Source organism: Hemitrygon akajei, chromosome 26 (genome assembly GCF_048418815.1).
Source record: "Hemitrygon akajei chromosome 26, sHemAka1.3, whole genome shotgun sequence".
Taxonomy (NCBI): Eukaryota; Metazoa; Chordata; class Chondrichthyes; order Myliobatiformes; family Dasyatidae; genus Hemitrygon; species Hemitrygon akajei.
The window spans coordinates 27,795,114-27,811,238 of record NC_133149.1 but is presented as its reverse complement, the minus strand read 5'-3'; the positions used below and the strand labels follow the sequence as shown (position 1 = coordinate 27,811,238).

Below are 16,125 nucleotides of genomic sequence, written 5' to 3'. Positions count from 1 at the left end.
AAGCAAAATGAATTTGGGTTGCTCATGTGCAATAAACAATCTGCTGAAGGAACTTAGTGGATCGAACAGCATCCGTGGGAGGAAGCAAGTTGCTGACCCAAAATATCAATAATTCCTTTCCTCCCACAGATGACATTTGACCCATTAAGTTCATCCAGCATATTATTTTTGCCCCAGAGAGTACCATCTGCAGTCTCTTCTGTGTCTCCAGGTTCTTCATATGTTGTTTTCAGTATGTTTACATATTTCTATAAAATGATTAGCTTCTGGCACCACCATGGTCAAAAAGAATACTTGACAAATTTGTTGGAGAGCTTGAGACTGTAACTTGAGGTGAAAGGCTTGCTTTATGAGCAGGTTGAGCTTCCTGAAATGCAGAGGATTCTGGCAGGGCCTGACAAAAAAGGTGCTGAATTGGTTTCCTATTTTTCAGTTAAGGGCCACTTTTTTAATCAGAAGGTATATTTTTTTACTCTCTCAAACACTTGTGAATCTTTGGAATTCTTTATCACAAACAGCCAGAGGCTGGATCACGAATATTCTGTGCATCTGGAAGGCAAAGATAATGAGGATTGTGAAACTGGGAGAAGATTAGATAGGCCATGACCTTAATAAATAGTGGAATAGCTTTGAGTTATCATACAGCCTATTTCTTTTGTGCTCATGTATGGCGGCATAGTGGTTAAAACAATGCTTTACAGTACCAGTGACCCGGGTTCAATTCCTGCTACTGACTGTAAGGAGCTTGTACGTTCTCCCTGTGCCCATGTGGGTTTCCTCTAGGTGCTCCGGTTTCCTCCCTCAGACCAAAGATGTACAGGTTGGTAGGTTAATTGGTCATTGTAAATTATTCCATGATTAGGCTAAAGTTCAATCATTTGCTGGGTGGCGTGGCTCAACGGGTTGGAAGGGCCTATTCTGCACTGTATCTCAATAAATAAATAAGTGTTTTCCAAATATTTCAAAGTACAGTGATTTTTTTGTTGTTGTGCCATTATCTGAGCATGGAGACTAAGAACGGGTGTGAAAATTGTTGTTTGGATTATTTTATGATGTAATCAAATTACCCTGGTGTCTATGGCTCCATCAAAGCTACTGACCTATACCACAAGCATGCAGCTCTTTGTCCTTAAGTTGTCTGTGTATTTTTGTGCTACCCAGATTGAATATGACCCAGTTCTATAGAGTACTCCATTTTTCTGTCATTTACCATCTAAACATCACCATCTGATCCAGCAGCTTCAAATTTATGACTCATGCCAGTACAATACTTGCACAGAGGCTGAATTATTAATTCCTAGCTAAATATGTCATTACATTATAGTGCTGTTTTATTATATTGTTTCACCTTAGGCCTTTAGGTTTGCCCATTAAGGTCTTCTTGATCCAAAGTGTTCTATGGTAATAAAGATTTGAACTAACACATGTATGATTTATAATTGTTAAAGCTTTTTTTTATCTGTTTTAGAAGCCATTCAATGTAAACTTTAAATATTTTAAGCTATTCTACCATCTAAGATCACATGTATAAAAGACTTAACATTCATATAATGCTTTTTATATTCACCATAACTCCCAAAGCATTTTATTGTCAATGATGAAGTACATTCAAAGTGCAGTCACTGCTTTAATGTGGAAAACCTGGCAGCCAATTTATCTACAAAAAGTTCCCATTAACATCACCGTGATAATGACCAGATAATCTACCCTTATTTTGGTTGCATTGATTAAGAAATAAATTTTGTCTTTGATACACAGGATAGATTTCCTGTTCTTTCTCCAAGTAACACAATGGGATCTTATAAAATCACTTGAAAAGTGGGGCCTTTGTTTGACTGAAAATTCTGCATTAATGGAACATTTGTGTAACTTGGTGTTTCTGTCTCTGGAGTGAGATTTAACGTTAGAAATGGCAACTAATCCGTGGCTGACACTTCTTTAGAAATAAATTAGGTAAGAGAAAATTGATAAAATAATGGTGAAATATTAAGTGGAATGCACTTCATACATCCCACAGTCATTTAAGTAAAGAACTTGTAAACATTGTACTAATGTCTCCCTTCAATATCCATAAAGTAATAATAATTGATTAAATATTATTGAGTTTCCTTTTGCTGCTCTTCCTTCCAAGGTTGGTAGCTCAGATAGTGGAGGTGAGGTGTAGCATTGCGGCAAAAAAGATCAAGAAAGTTATTGGCGCAATGACCCAGTCTTGCTTGAAACCACCATGCATTGAAATTGACTCTGTTGTTGACTAAAAGGCATGAAAGGCTCTGAAATCGGGAGTAACAGAGAAGATGAAGGAAGAATTCCGTGGACCAAGCAGCACCCATGGAGGGAAATGACATGGCAATGGGTCACAACTCAAAATGCCAACTGTATGTTTCCCTCCCCAGATTCTGTCTGATCCACTGAGTTCCTTTAGCATTGTCTCTATCGTAGATTCATTGATTAAGATCACAACTTCTACGTTATCGTGGAGGTCTACCTCGACACCTTTCAAGATGCACCCTGCCCACCTTAAACCACGCCCTCGACTGATTACCCTCACCTCCTCATGCCATGTGGTAAAGAGCCTGAAGCCGCAGCCTCCCAATCAGGCTACTCGGGCGGGGCAAGTACAAAACAGGAAAGAATAAATTAAAAACTTGTATTTCTAGATTTTGTAAACTCACAACAGTACCCCCTCATCTTGGATTCTGTCTCTGGCAAGAAGTCCAGGAATATCACATCACTTAAGGATTGCATAATATTGGTCATTTTGGTTGATCAGTTTTACTCATAGGCTAGAGTGATTATAAAAGTCTCGGATAAACTTCAGTCAGTATTTAAACAGTGACATTCAGAATGCAGAAATCTCATTACTGGAAGTAATAAGAGAATTTAACTCTACGGTTGCAAATTTTCAATACACATTAGGACTGATTCATGATTTACTCCAAAAGCTCCAAAGTTCAAGAAACTTAAAACTCAATTTTGATCATATGACAAATGAAATTTAGAAATTAATGGCAAGTATCTTTTTAACAGAATTTGTTACAAGGATAAAAATCAGAAACTTCAATAGAAAGCAAATTAAACATACATACATAAATAATGTCTTGTGGCCCGCTGAAAGATCTTACGAGGTTTGAAGATAGAGACAACTGAATAACTTTGGAGCTGGTAATTTGGGTAGTATTTGAAGGCTGAACTGGAGAAAAGCAGCTTGGCTTCAAGTGGGAAATCAGAGATCTATGCCAACAGACTGCAATCTCTTGATTCTAAAGTCTGCAGTAAATGCAAAACAGAATTCAGATTTTTCTCTTTATCTATGCAATCCACTGCCCTCTGATTGATGTTCTATCATTTAGCAGGAAAACATCATAGGAAGCTAGACCCTGCCCTACAATAAACCCCTACTTGTCACCCAAGTACCAATGACAGGAAGCAAATGAGAACATGTACTGTATATTTCTTACATGCATTTGCTTAACATTTCTCCAGCAGTGATGACCATTGAAAAATAATAGGAAGAAAAACTGTTTCTGGTTTGCATATGCCAGAGTGCAGAATTTAAGTCATGTTCCATTTGTGGGACTCACCCATCCCAATTTCGATCGGAACTCCGTCATGTTGAGTACTGATATTCCACACAATAGCTCTCCATTGCATGATTTAGGTAGCTAGTGGGTAGAAACCTCCACTTTAATTTTAGAGGACATTGAGATAATTCCATTTTGTGCAGTTTTGCACTCATTTTCTAACTAAATAGCAATACCAGTACATAAATATTGTCTCCTACCTTAACCCAGACCTTTGGTTCACAGAATTTTCAGGTGCAAGAAAGGGAATTTGGCCTATTATGCCTGTGTCAGAAAGCATTTCAATTGAAGCTAGCCACTTTCTTCATCTTTTTACTGTCTTCCTATTCAATTTTCTTTTAAAATCTATATCAATAGCCACTTGTAGTTCTATACAAATACTGTATGCTATTTAATATGATACAACCTGAAGCTCACTTTATATTATTGGTTGGAGTTTGTAGAAGAGCTGGCATTAACTCCCTTATTCATTGTGGTTAGCAATAGTTTGATTGAAAGAACACTTCTGTTGCAAGTCCTAGCAATTTTTTATTTACCAGGGGTAGTTTGCCCTGCATAGCATCAAATATAATGCTTTCAGAATTAGAAAGTTAATCCAACAGTACTTTGACATCACCTTTTAAATGGAGCATTTTACTGCTGCATTATTTACCACAGAGATTTTTGAATTCCTATACTCTAGCCTAGTGGAATTCCCAAGACTCTGCCTACATAAGTTATTGGAGCATCTTTTGTTCTCCCTGGTTGGTGCTCATTAGTTAGTCTGTGTATTCCCAGTTTCCAAAAAACTACAGCTGTAGAATATTGGCCATAACCTTTCTATGAATACTGTGGAAAATTCAACTCAGTTTTAATGATATTCACTGAAATTAGCATTACATTGGCTTTGGAAAGTGTGATACCTTCTGAAAGAAACTAGACTATCACTGTAGCATGGTAGAAGAAACGTTAACCTGAAATTAGGACCTACTGATAACGTCAAATAGATAAAATTATTCAAATTGCTCACTCTTTTGCATATGGTCCTCAAAAGATCACTCCTGAATCATATTTATTCTGTTTCTCTGTCACTGCTGCTGTTGATCCGTTGAGTATTCTCAGCATTTTCTTTTTTCAACTTCCAGTATCCACAACAATTTGCCTTTGCAAATATGTAGCTGCTTACTCAATGCATTGAATGCCTTATCCATCATGTTCCTGGCACAACAAACTCCATGTTACTCAGTGATTAATGGCATTGATAAGTAAATATGAACAGACAATTATACAATATAATAGCAGGAATTGGCCACTTGGCTCATCAAGTCTGCTTTGCTATTCAATGAAACTATCACTCACTTGATTGTAACCTCTCCTCTGTATTGCCATCCACTCCCAGCAACCTTTCATTTTCTAACTCGTCTTGGATCTGTCTATTTAAAGTTAAGAATATTCAAAGATTCTGCATGCATTGTGCTTTATGGGACAGAGATCCAATTTCTTATGAGAATCAGGCCACAACTCTATTTTCAATGGATGACCTCTTATTTTAAAAAGCAATCCCTCGCTCTAGGTTCTCACTCGAAGAAATATCCTTGGCGCATTCACCCCTTGGAATAGTTGTGTCTCTAATACGTGCAAGTGATTCAAATTTTTTTATTCATAAAATAATACAAATCACATGACACCAATCAAAACAAAACAGTTCACTGAGCTTCCATAATAATGATATATACAATAATCAATCCAGTGTGACCAAAAATGCAAAAAGAGACAAGGTCACTCACAAATGGTTATGAAATATTCCCATTCTTTTTCTTTAGACAGCTTGCCGTGGAGAATGTAAGATGGAAATGTGAAGATTTCCAAATGAAGCATACATTTACTGTAAAATGTTCAACTTCATTTGTAAAGATGCCTATTAAGATTTTACCACCTGAGACTCAAGCCCATCAAAATCCTTGGGCTGTAACTTGACAGATCTGAATAAGACTATAGAAATCGGCATTTTACTGGCAATCCAGTGTGTATCTAGCCATACCATTGCTCCATTCATCTCGATTCCTTTGCAGTGCAGCCCACAGACTTTTCCTGGCCAGTAATCCCACAACTGAGCATCTTTCACATAAAATGCTGGAGGAACTCAGCAGGCTTGGTAGCATCTACATTTCGGGCCAAGACCCTTCATCAGGACTGGAAAGTGAGATGAGAAGTCAGAGTAAGAAGGTGGGGGGAAGGGGAGGAAGAAGTACAAGATAATATGTGATAGGCGAAATCGGGACAGTTTACTCTTTTCCATAGATGCTTCAGTCCATTATTTAGATTCTAGTTAATTGGGCCATCAGTTAGTTGGGGTAGTCGCTTCTTCGGGACAACTGAAAGAACAAACCTAATTGAGACAATCAAAGGGTTTAATTGCTGCTTAATTGGGGCAGAAGACTGTTGCTGACCAGTTTCTAACAAGGATCAGTTGTGTGCACTTGCGTGGCCGTTAGATGCCACACCTTCCTTAGAGCGGACAGTTTTTAAATAGTTTCGTCTGCGTGTTTGTGTTCAAATATCAGTGAATTTTGTCACTGACAGTTGACAAGAAATAAACAGTAAGACAATTCAGAACTGTTTTGCTCACTGCAGTTTCAAGCATTCAGGCTCAGAGATGCCAGAAATGGCCAGGAGTGAAAATGAAACAATTTCAGTACTTCAACAAGTTAAGGACTATGAAGAAGTTAAAGGTACCGATAATCATCTTGAATATTACAATAAAAATGAAGATTTGGAGGATGCAATCATCAAAAGCATCGTATGAAGGCAGTCCATTTTGTGCACTTGGTGTCTGCACTGATTTTGTTCATTTATAGTCAATCAAAAGAACACTATAATATACAATGGATGTATTCCTCCATTGATAAGTACTAGGAACTAATTACACAGTTTTATAGTACTGTAGTAGTATTGGTAGTGTTTTAATTTGTTCTGTATTTTATTTAAATACATAATATGTTACTCAGTTTAATGGGAGCTTGCCCTTTTTATGCATTTTTAGGTATTTCCATGAAGTTTCGACTAATTGGGATGGCCTCTTAATTGAGTCGAAATGTACTGGTGCTGATGTGTCTCAATTAACTGGAATCCATGGTATTTAATTAAGTGGGAACATAAGTGGTGGGAGACAAAAATGAAATAATTTAATGAAAACAGCATATGGTGACATATACAGTGTATTTTGATAATAAATTTGAACTCATGCAAGGAGCAGACTTAAATGGAGAGCTGCAGCCAGAAAGGAAATGAATAGCAAAGGAATAGAAGGAAGAAATATCATGAGAAGACAGACAGATGTGAAAGAATGAGAGTTTTGGAAGGGGCAGAGCTGAAAGTAGTGAGACGTTAAAAACAAGGAGAAGGGGAGAGGTACTGTGGGTAGGTAGAAAGAAAGAGAGAGAGAGAATTATTCAGGGTAGTTATTGTGAAACTTGATGGTCCTCAATTCATGGTATTAAATGCATGACAAAATACTTTGTTAGAAGACTAAAAACTGCATTAGTATTCTCCTTCTCAAATACTCAATCATGTGATGGTTTCCCAATCTCCCTAAATCTCACAGCCCATCTGTCAAGTATTTGCAAATCCTGCTTGAGCTTATCCTTCCCACTTCATTCCATACTTGAATCTGAACTGCTCATTTTCATCCTTCTACCATCCTCATCACTCCTGCTCTGTCACCCACCTCCGCATCTGCATTTCCTTCTCAGCTGCTATGCCATGGCCATATTACTCTCACTGCAGCAGGACCTGGAAGGCTTGTGAAGGTACAGAGTAAAATAAATGCAGCAAAATACATGGAACTCCTGGAGGAAACCCTGATGCAGTCTACAAGATAACTGCAACTTGGGAGATGATTTGTTTTCCAGTAAGACAATGACCCCAAGCATAAAGCCAAAGCTACACAGAATGGCTTAAAAAACAACAAAGTTAATGTCCTGAACTGTCTAAGTCAGAGTCCAGTTTTTGTAAAGAAGAAAGGGGAAAAATTGCAGTGTCCAGGTATGCAAAGCTGATAGAGGCCTATCCACACAGACTCAAGGCTGTAATTGCTGCCAAAGGTGCATCTACTAAATACTGACTTGAGGGGGGTGAATACTTATGCAATCAATTATTTTTGTGTTTTATGTTTGTAATTAATTTAGATCACTTTGCAGAGATCTGTTTTAACTTTGACTCGAAAGAGTCTTTTTCTGTTAATCAATGTCAAAAAAGCCAAATTAAATTCATTGTGATTCAATGTTGTAAAACAATAAAAGATGAAAACTTCTAAGGTGGGTGAATACTTTTTTTTTATAGCCACTATATCAGGATATATTTAGTCTGATGGCCAAAAAGCTCAACTTTGGTTTCATCAAACCATTGAACCTTTTCCCAGCTGACTTCAGAGTCTCCCACATGCCTTCTGGCAAACTCTAGCCGAGATTTCATGTGAGTTTTTTTTCAACAGTGGCTTTCTCTTTGCCACTCTCCCATAAAGCTGTGACTGGAGACGCACTTGGACAACAGTTGTTCTACTCACAGTCTCTTCTATCTCAGCCACTGAAGCTTGTAACTCCTCCAGAGTTGTCATGGGTCTCTTGGTGGCCTCCATCACTAGCTCCCTCCTTGCACAGTCACTCAGTTTTTGAGGACGGCCTGCTCTAGACAGATTTACAGTTGTGCCATATTCTTTCCATTTCTTGATGATCGACTTAACTGTACTCCAAGGGATAGTCAGGGACTTGGAAATTATCTTGTATCTGTCTCCTGACTTGTGCTTTTCAATAACCTTTTCATGGGGTTGCTTGGAGTGTTCTTTTGTCTTCATGGTGTAGTTTTTGCCAGGATACTGACTCACCAGCAGTTGGACCTTCCAGATACAGGTGTATTTTCACTACAATCAATTGAAACACCTTGACTACACGGGGGTCTCCAAAAACAGACCTCCAGAAGTATGTGACTTCTAAAACCAATTGGTTGCACCAGTGATGATTTGATGTGTCATATTAAAGGGGAGTGAATACTGATGCAATCAATTATTTTGTATTTTTACTTGTAATTAATTTAGATCACTTTGTAGAGATCTGTTTTCACTTTGACATGAAAGTGTCTTTTTCTGTCGATCAGTGTCGAAAAAGCCAAATTAAATCCATTGTGATTCAATGTTGTAAAACAATAAAATGTGAAAACTTCCGGGGGGTGCAAAATACTGACAGTGTATTCCTTTACATATATTAGGGTTCCCAACATTGTTTATGCCATGGACCCCTACCATTAAAGGAGGGGTCTGTGGACTCCAGGTTTGGAACCTGCTTAACCTGCTAAGTTCCTCCAGCATTTTGTGTGTGTTGCTCTGGACTTCCACTTCACCTCTGCTATCCTTGAACCCATTCATTCTACTTCACTTCGTGCGTTCTGACTGCTTAAATCCTGTTAGGTGCGTTTAAATATATTAATAGATATTGAAATATCCTTTAATTTTCTATACTAGTTATATCATAGATAGTTCTTAAAATGTCTCTATCAGAGACATGTAAAAACAGGATAAACTGTTTTGAAAATGCATGGCTTCCAGAGTCTCGTGAGCTGTGGGTCAGCATGTTTGGACCTCCATTTACTACATGTTCAGGTGCACAACATGTTTAAGCAGAGGACCACTCTCACACGATTTCTCTCATTATAGTGCATGTTCCACTGTGTAACATTCCGCTTCATAATATTCTCAGAGCAATACCACAGGGGATGAATGAGTATTTGGAAACAATGAATTTGGATTGGATCCAGGAAATAATTATGCGTTTATTGTTGTGCATCAAATTACTTTTGGCTTGATGAAATGCATTTAAGTCACACAAAGCTAATGCTGGTTAAATCCCAAATTCTAACCCTGGCACCAGCTCATGTGCACAGCTATGGCAATGAAAAAGAATGACACATTGTAAGGTAGGAAGAAACTTCTGGAGAAATGATGCACAGATTCGTTAACTTTAGTAAAAGTCTTGTGTTCGACATAATCAATTATTTAGTGCTTTGTATTTGTAATTAATTTAGATCACTTTGTAGAGATTTTTCAATGATTTAATCAAGTGTTAGTTAAAAATTCTTGGAGGGAAATACTTCACAAAAACATAAAACAACTTACAGTACAATACAATAAATATAATTGCGTAGTGGTTAGCACAACACATTACAGTACCAGTGACTTGGGTTCAATTCCCGCTACTGACTGTAAGGAGTTTGTACATTCTCCTTGTGATCGTGTGTGTTTCTTACCACAGTCTAAAGGCGTACTGGTTGGTAGATTAGTTGATTATCGTAAGTTGTCCTGTGATTTGGCTCAGATTAAATCGGGGTTAGAAACATAGAAAGCCTACGGCACAATACAGGCCCTTCGGTCTACAATGCTGTGCCGAACATGTACTTACTTTAGAAATTACCTAGGGTTACCCATAGCCCTCTATTTTTCTAAGCTCCATGTACCTGTCCAGGAGTCTCTAAAAAGACCCTATCGTATCCGCCTCCACCACTGTCACTAGCAGCCCATTCCACGCACTCACCACTCTCTGCGTTTTAAAAAAACTTACCCCTGACATCTCCTTTGTACCTACTTCCAAGCACCTTAAACCTGTGCCCTCTCATGTTAGACATTTCAGCCCTGGGAAAAAGCCTCTGACTATCCACATGATCAATGCCTCTCATCATCTTATACACCTTTATCAGGTCACCTCTCATTCTCTGTTGCTCTAAGGAGAAAAGGCCAAGTTCACTCAACCTATTCTCATAAGGCATGCTCCCCAATCCAGACAACATCCTTGTAAGTCTCCTCTGCACCCTTTCTGTAGTTTTCACATCCTTCCTGTAGTGAGGTGACCAGAACTGAGCACAGTACTCCAAGTGGGGTCTGACCAGGGGTTTGCTGGGTGGCGTGGCTTGAATGGCCAGAAGGGGCTATTCCACGCTGTATCTCAATAAATAAAAATAATAAATAAGCAATATAAAGGCTAAATTGAAGTATTTAGCATGTCATTTTATTTAAGTGCCTACCTAACATTTACATTTATTTTTTAACCTATATTAAGGGCAATATGCAGAAAATGCTGGAGGAACATTTATAGGTCTCAGCTAGCAGCTGAAGTTTACTATTTTTTCATCATTTTGTACAATATGACAACTTAAAATTACACAGAAGCAAAATAAATGAAAACATGTCACCACAGCTAATATGTAAGTTAGAGGCTTAATTGTTGCAATGCTTTTGCCTTTCTTTTATGGTAACATTTTAAAATATTTGGCTTTTTCACAAGCACTCCTTGTGTTAAATCAAGGGATATTACAGAATAAATCATTTAGAGATGATTAATCACATTCATTGCATATTTTAGCATTCATTTGTGACTCTGTTCAATTATATTTAGGTGCCTTATCAGATTGGGTCTGTTTCATGTGTACTTCATTTGCAGAGTAACACAGGAAGTTGAAACCTTTCTGATTGCTCTAACAAGCAAGAAAGCACAGAACATTGATACAGTGTGAAAGGCTTTTACAGGGACGTCTTATTCACTGCACAAAAAAGAAATGTCATTTTCTCAGGAGTTGGTTGATTGAGCATTGCAGACTGGCAGGTTGTTGTAACAAAGAAAACAGCAAGCTCAAATTCACTTACAGGAAACACTCATCTCACCATGAAACAGCTGCTATATCAATATTCAAAGGCTCTGTAGAGCAGGAAAATGGTGGAATATGTGCATGTCCAGATTATGCCTGAATTTGAATCAGACTGTCCATCAGGAAACAAAAGTCATGTCCACACATGTATATCTTGTCCAATTAATGTGCTGTTTAGACAATGTAAACGTCGGTCCAGTTTGGAGGCGAGAGCCAATTTGGCCTGCTCTCCGTGATGTTCACTTCTCTCTCCAGGGCACCAGAGCCTTCCGCTGTTCTGTCATTGGGTCAATGTAAACGCCAGCCCAGATAGACTGAAAAGACCGGGTGTCAGTCAGGATGAGAGTTGATTTTGCTTGTTCTCCACGATAGTAATCTCCATGATGCTGAGGCTATGAGGACTGCCCCAGCTGCTGTGCTCCGTGCCCACTAGCATAATGAACTGATAAGTGAGGCTTTGGGCCTACTCCGGGCTGCTCTTGGGTTTAAATCTGAGGACTAATTTTTGGTTCAGAGTGCTCTTTCTGTTCGCTTCAATTATTTGCCTGGTTTATATAATTTTTTTATCTTTCTCTTGCGCTTCAGGTGTTGGTCTTCTATTTTTAGTTTTATTCCTTTTTTTCTTTAATTGGGTTCTTTTGGGTTTCTTGCTTTGTGGTTACCTGCGAGCAAGCAAATCTCAAGGTTGTATAATTTATACATTGTTTGATAGTAAAGGTACTGTATAAATAAAAATGAGCAATGGGTGCAGTTATGGGTGGAAATACCTCGTTGCTATAATTGTGTTTGAATGAATTTGGGGAGAAATATTTACATTCATTAATTTATGCTGCATGGATACAGTCCATTTGGCCCAACCTGTCTATGCTAACCAGAGAGCACTCAATCACCTACTTCCATCATCGAACACTTGGCCCTTTGTGCTTTGGTGATTTAAGTGTTAACTTTCTCAAACAGAAGAGGCATATGGGCTGTAGGCATCCAATTGTTTAAACCTTTCAAGAAGTTTGCACATTTTCACTTTGATAGGATTTCTGTGTCTCTGGGTTCCTTATACCTTGGAAAGCTCGGCAGATTAGTGTGTGTGAGAAGGACTGAATCTTTTGGGAAAATGGTTTCACTACTGTACTGCTTGAGGACAAGGAGGTGCTTTTTCATTGTCACAGCATAACTTAATGATTACTAATTTCCATGTTCTTCTCCCAGACACCCGTTTACTTCTGACTCTACACACTGAGACAATAAACCATGAACCTCTGGCATTCTCCTGCTCTATTTCTTCCCAATCCATCTATGACCCCTACTGTTCCATTTGAATACTCCCCACCACCAACACCACCCCATCCTGGGTCCTTTGTGTGTGGCATCCGTCGGTCTTGAGAGACCATGGATCTGTGCCTGGAGAGTTTTGATTCAGCTGCTGATGGTGGTGCAGCGTCTGTTGTGGCTGTACTAGTATTTAAATTACTGGAAAAAATCCTGCTGATATCTTGACTACTAATCCAGGAACAGGAATCTGAATTTCAAAAACTCAGCTTGGGAATTTAAGTTCAATCAATTAAATAAATTTTGAATTGACAAGCCAGTTTCAATATTGGTAACTTTGAAATCAGCATATCAAAGTAGCAAAAGATTGTAATCAATTAGATTTGATTACTTCTTTCAAGAAAGCCACTATTCCATTCTTACATCTTTCTGGGCTGTGTAACTCTCTGGACCCAATAATGAGATTTACTTTTAACTAACATATTAGGCATTCAGGTCGAAGGATAGATTGTAAATGCTACCATTGCTTGATGCAATGAACAGAAACAAACTGCCCTCCAGTCGATCTGCATAGGCTCTGAAATATTCTCCTCCCACAAGGAGACAAGCATGTTAGTGAAGTAAACATTTGGCCAGGACCATGTAGAATCAGAATCAGTTTTAATATCACTGGGATAGTTCATGAAATTTGTTGTTTTGCAGCAGCAGATTTATTCGCTGTATCAAGGTATTCGCTGTCCATTCAGAAATCAGATGGCAGAGGGGAAGAAGCTGTTCCTGAAACATTGAGTGTGTATCTTCAGGCTTCTGTACCACCTCCTTGATGGTAACAAAGAGAAGAGGGCATGCCATGGGTGCTGGGGGTCCTTAATGATGGATGCTGCCTTTTTGATGGATCGCCTTTTGAAGACGTCCTGGATGCTTGGGAGGCTTGTGCCCATGATGGAGCTGGCTGAGTTTACAACTTTCTGCAGCTTCTTCTGATCCTGTGCAGTAGCCCCTCCATACCAGATGGTGATGCAACCAGTTAGAAGGCTCTCCAAGATACATCTATAGAAATTAGTGAGCGTCTTTGGTGACATACTGAATCTCCTCAAACTCCTAATGAAATATAGCCACTGTCATGCCTTCTTTGTAATTGCATCAATATGTTGCATCCAAGATAGACCATCAGAAATGCTGACACCCAGGAACTTGAAATTGCCCACACTCTCCAGTGCTGATCCTTCAATGAGGACTGGTGTGTGTTCCCTCGACTTCCCACTCCTGAAGTCCACAATCAATTCCTTGGTCTTACTGATGTTGAGTGCATGGTTATTGTTGTGACACCAGTCAACCAGCTGGCCTATCTCATTCCTGTATGACTCCTCATCACCATCTGAAATTCTGCCAACAATAGATGTATCAACAGCAAATTTTTAGATGGTGTTTGAGCTGTGCCTAGCCACACAGTCACGGGTGTAGAGAAAGTACAGCAGTGGGCTAAGCTCACATCCTTGAGGTGCACTGGTGTTGATCGTTTTTTCCAATCCACAGAGACTGTGGTCTCACAATGAGGAAGTCAAGAGTCCAGTTGCAGAGGGAGGTACGGAGGCCCAGGCTTGGAGTTTGGTAATAAGCACTGAGGGAATGATGGTGTTGAACGCTGAGCTGTAATCAATTAAGAACAGCCTGACAGAGGTATTGCTATTGTCCAGGTTATCGAAGGCTGCCGGAGAGATTGCATTCGCTGTTGACCTATTGTGGTGATAAGCAAATTGCAGCAGGTCCAGGTCCTTGCTTACGCAGGAGTTGATTTTGGTCATGACCAATCTCTCAAAGTGCTTCATCACAGTAAATGTGAGTTCCACTGGGCGATAGCCATTGAGGCAGCTCACCCTGCTCTTCTGGTGTGCTGGTATCATTGTAATAGGAACGTATAAGGTTGATGTACTTTAGAATTAAAAGATATTGAGGAAAATCATATTACTATACCACCACCTGAATCAATTCCCTATCCCAATAAATATGGGTCCAAATGAGGAAAAACAAATTAAAATGAACACTGGAATCACTGTTTCAACAGCTGTCTGCCTTTTTAACAAAAATTCATGGCTGATAGCAGGAGGGGAAATTCTCACATTTTGCTCAGTCCATCATAAAGTTCTTGTACCACTATATCACCTTCATTACCCCTCTTGTACCTAAGTGGAGCCACAATGAATGTTGAATTTAGATTAGATTTCTGGCAGAGACCTGCGTTCATTTAGTCTGCACCGAAATTGTCTAAACACATTTGGTTAAATATTGTCAGAGATGCCATAGGAAGATTTTTCATTTCATGAATCCAGGCTGGACTCAAACACTCTACTGCAGTGAAAGGACAACTTGGGGAAAAACAGTGCCCTTAGTTGTTTAATTACAGACATCGTCACTATCTGCTCATCCGTGTAGTCTGTATATATTAGAGCAGGCACATAATTCCCCTGTAATTTTTCATTATGACTGCAAAATATTGCTCTAATTATACTTTCTGTGAATCATATTAACACAATTATTCTGCAGTAATGACATTTGAATTTCTCTAGAGCTGTGCCTCCACAACACAACCATCAAGACATTATTATTCAAGACGAGTTATATACATATGTGCATGTAAATGTGTCACTTTTAAGATGCTGCGAGTAATTTGAACCCCACTAAATCATGTCGACCATATGGCAGTATTATTGCAGTGATGTGGTCTTTAGATTTAAATTAAAATTTGTTTCATTCATGTGTGCATTGGGTTGAGTTATCAATTGTTTTGGTCTTCTCCAAAATGACTTTAAGCTAAATAAAAGCTGAAAATACTGGAGATACTCAGCAGGTCAAACTACATCTGTGGGTTGGGAAACATAGTTCTGACAGTCTTGGATCAATAAAACGAACTCCATTTCTCATCCCACAGATGTGGTCCGACCTGCTGAGTATTTGTGGAATTTTCTGTTTTAATTTTAGATTTCAGCATCTGCAGTTTTTAAAAAATCAAGACACCTTTTCATGATTTTTATCAGGATTTCTTTTTTCAATGAGGCATGGAGATTGTAAAAATTCAACTTGTCTGCTTATCAAAAAAAAAATGCTAGAAATCTGAAATAAAAACAGAAACTGTGGAAACATGGCAGTTTTAGGTGGCATCTGTGGAAAGAGAAACAGTGTTATCATTTTCAGATCAGTCCTTTCATCAAAGTCAACCATTTATCTGATGAACATTTTGGAAATTTTCTGTTCTTATGTTCTCTTGGTTGTTTGTGTTATTACTACTTGCAAAACATGTATCCACAATCAATGTTGGATAATGTCCCCTTGCCCAACCAATGAGTGATAACCTCACTGATTATCTGTATAAAGTTTTCATACTGTTCTGACATGGGAGGGAATGAACAGATGAAAGATTTAAAGGTAGGATGAATTTCCTCAAAGAAATGCATTATCCCTCACAACCTCATGAAGTATTAGTGTGAGGAGTGTTCGGGTATATGAGGGCATTGGCTAAGTAAAGTACATCAGATCCATGAAAGTATGTATATGTCACCATACTGCCCTGAGATTCACTTTCTTGCAGGCATTTGCAGTAGAACAAAGA

At 38.6% G+C, this 16,125-nt stretch overlaps 1 protein-coding gene across 1 annotated transcript in view; it reads right to left on the bottom strand.

Annotated features, from left to right (window-relative positions):
- Positions 1-16,125, bottom strand: part of opcml (opioid binding protein/cell adhesion molecule-like) — a 2,143,861-nt gene that overhangs the window by 1,044,553 nt on the left and 1,083,183 nt on the right. The gene's annotated exons all lie outside the window — the stretch shown is intronic.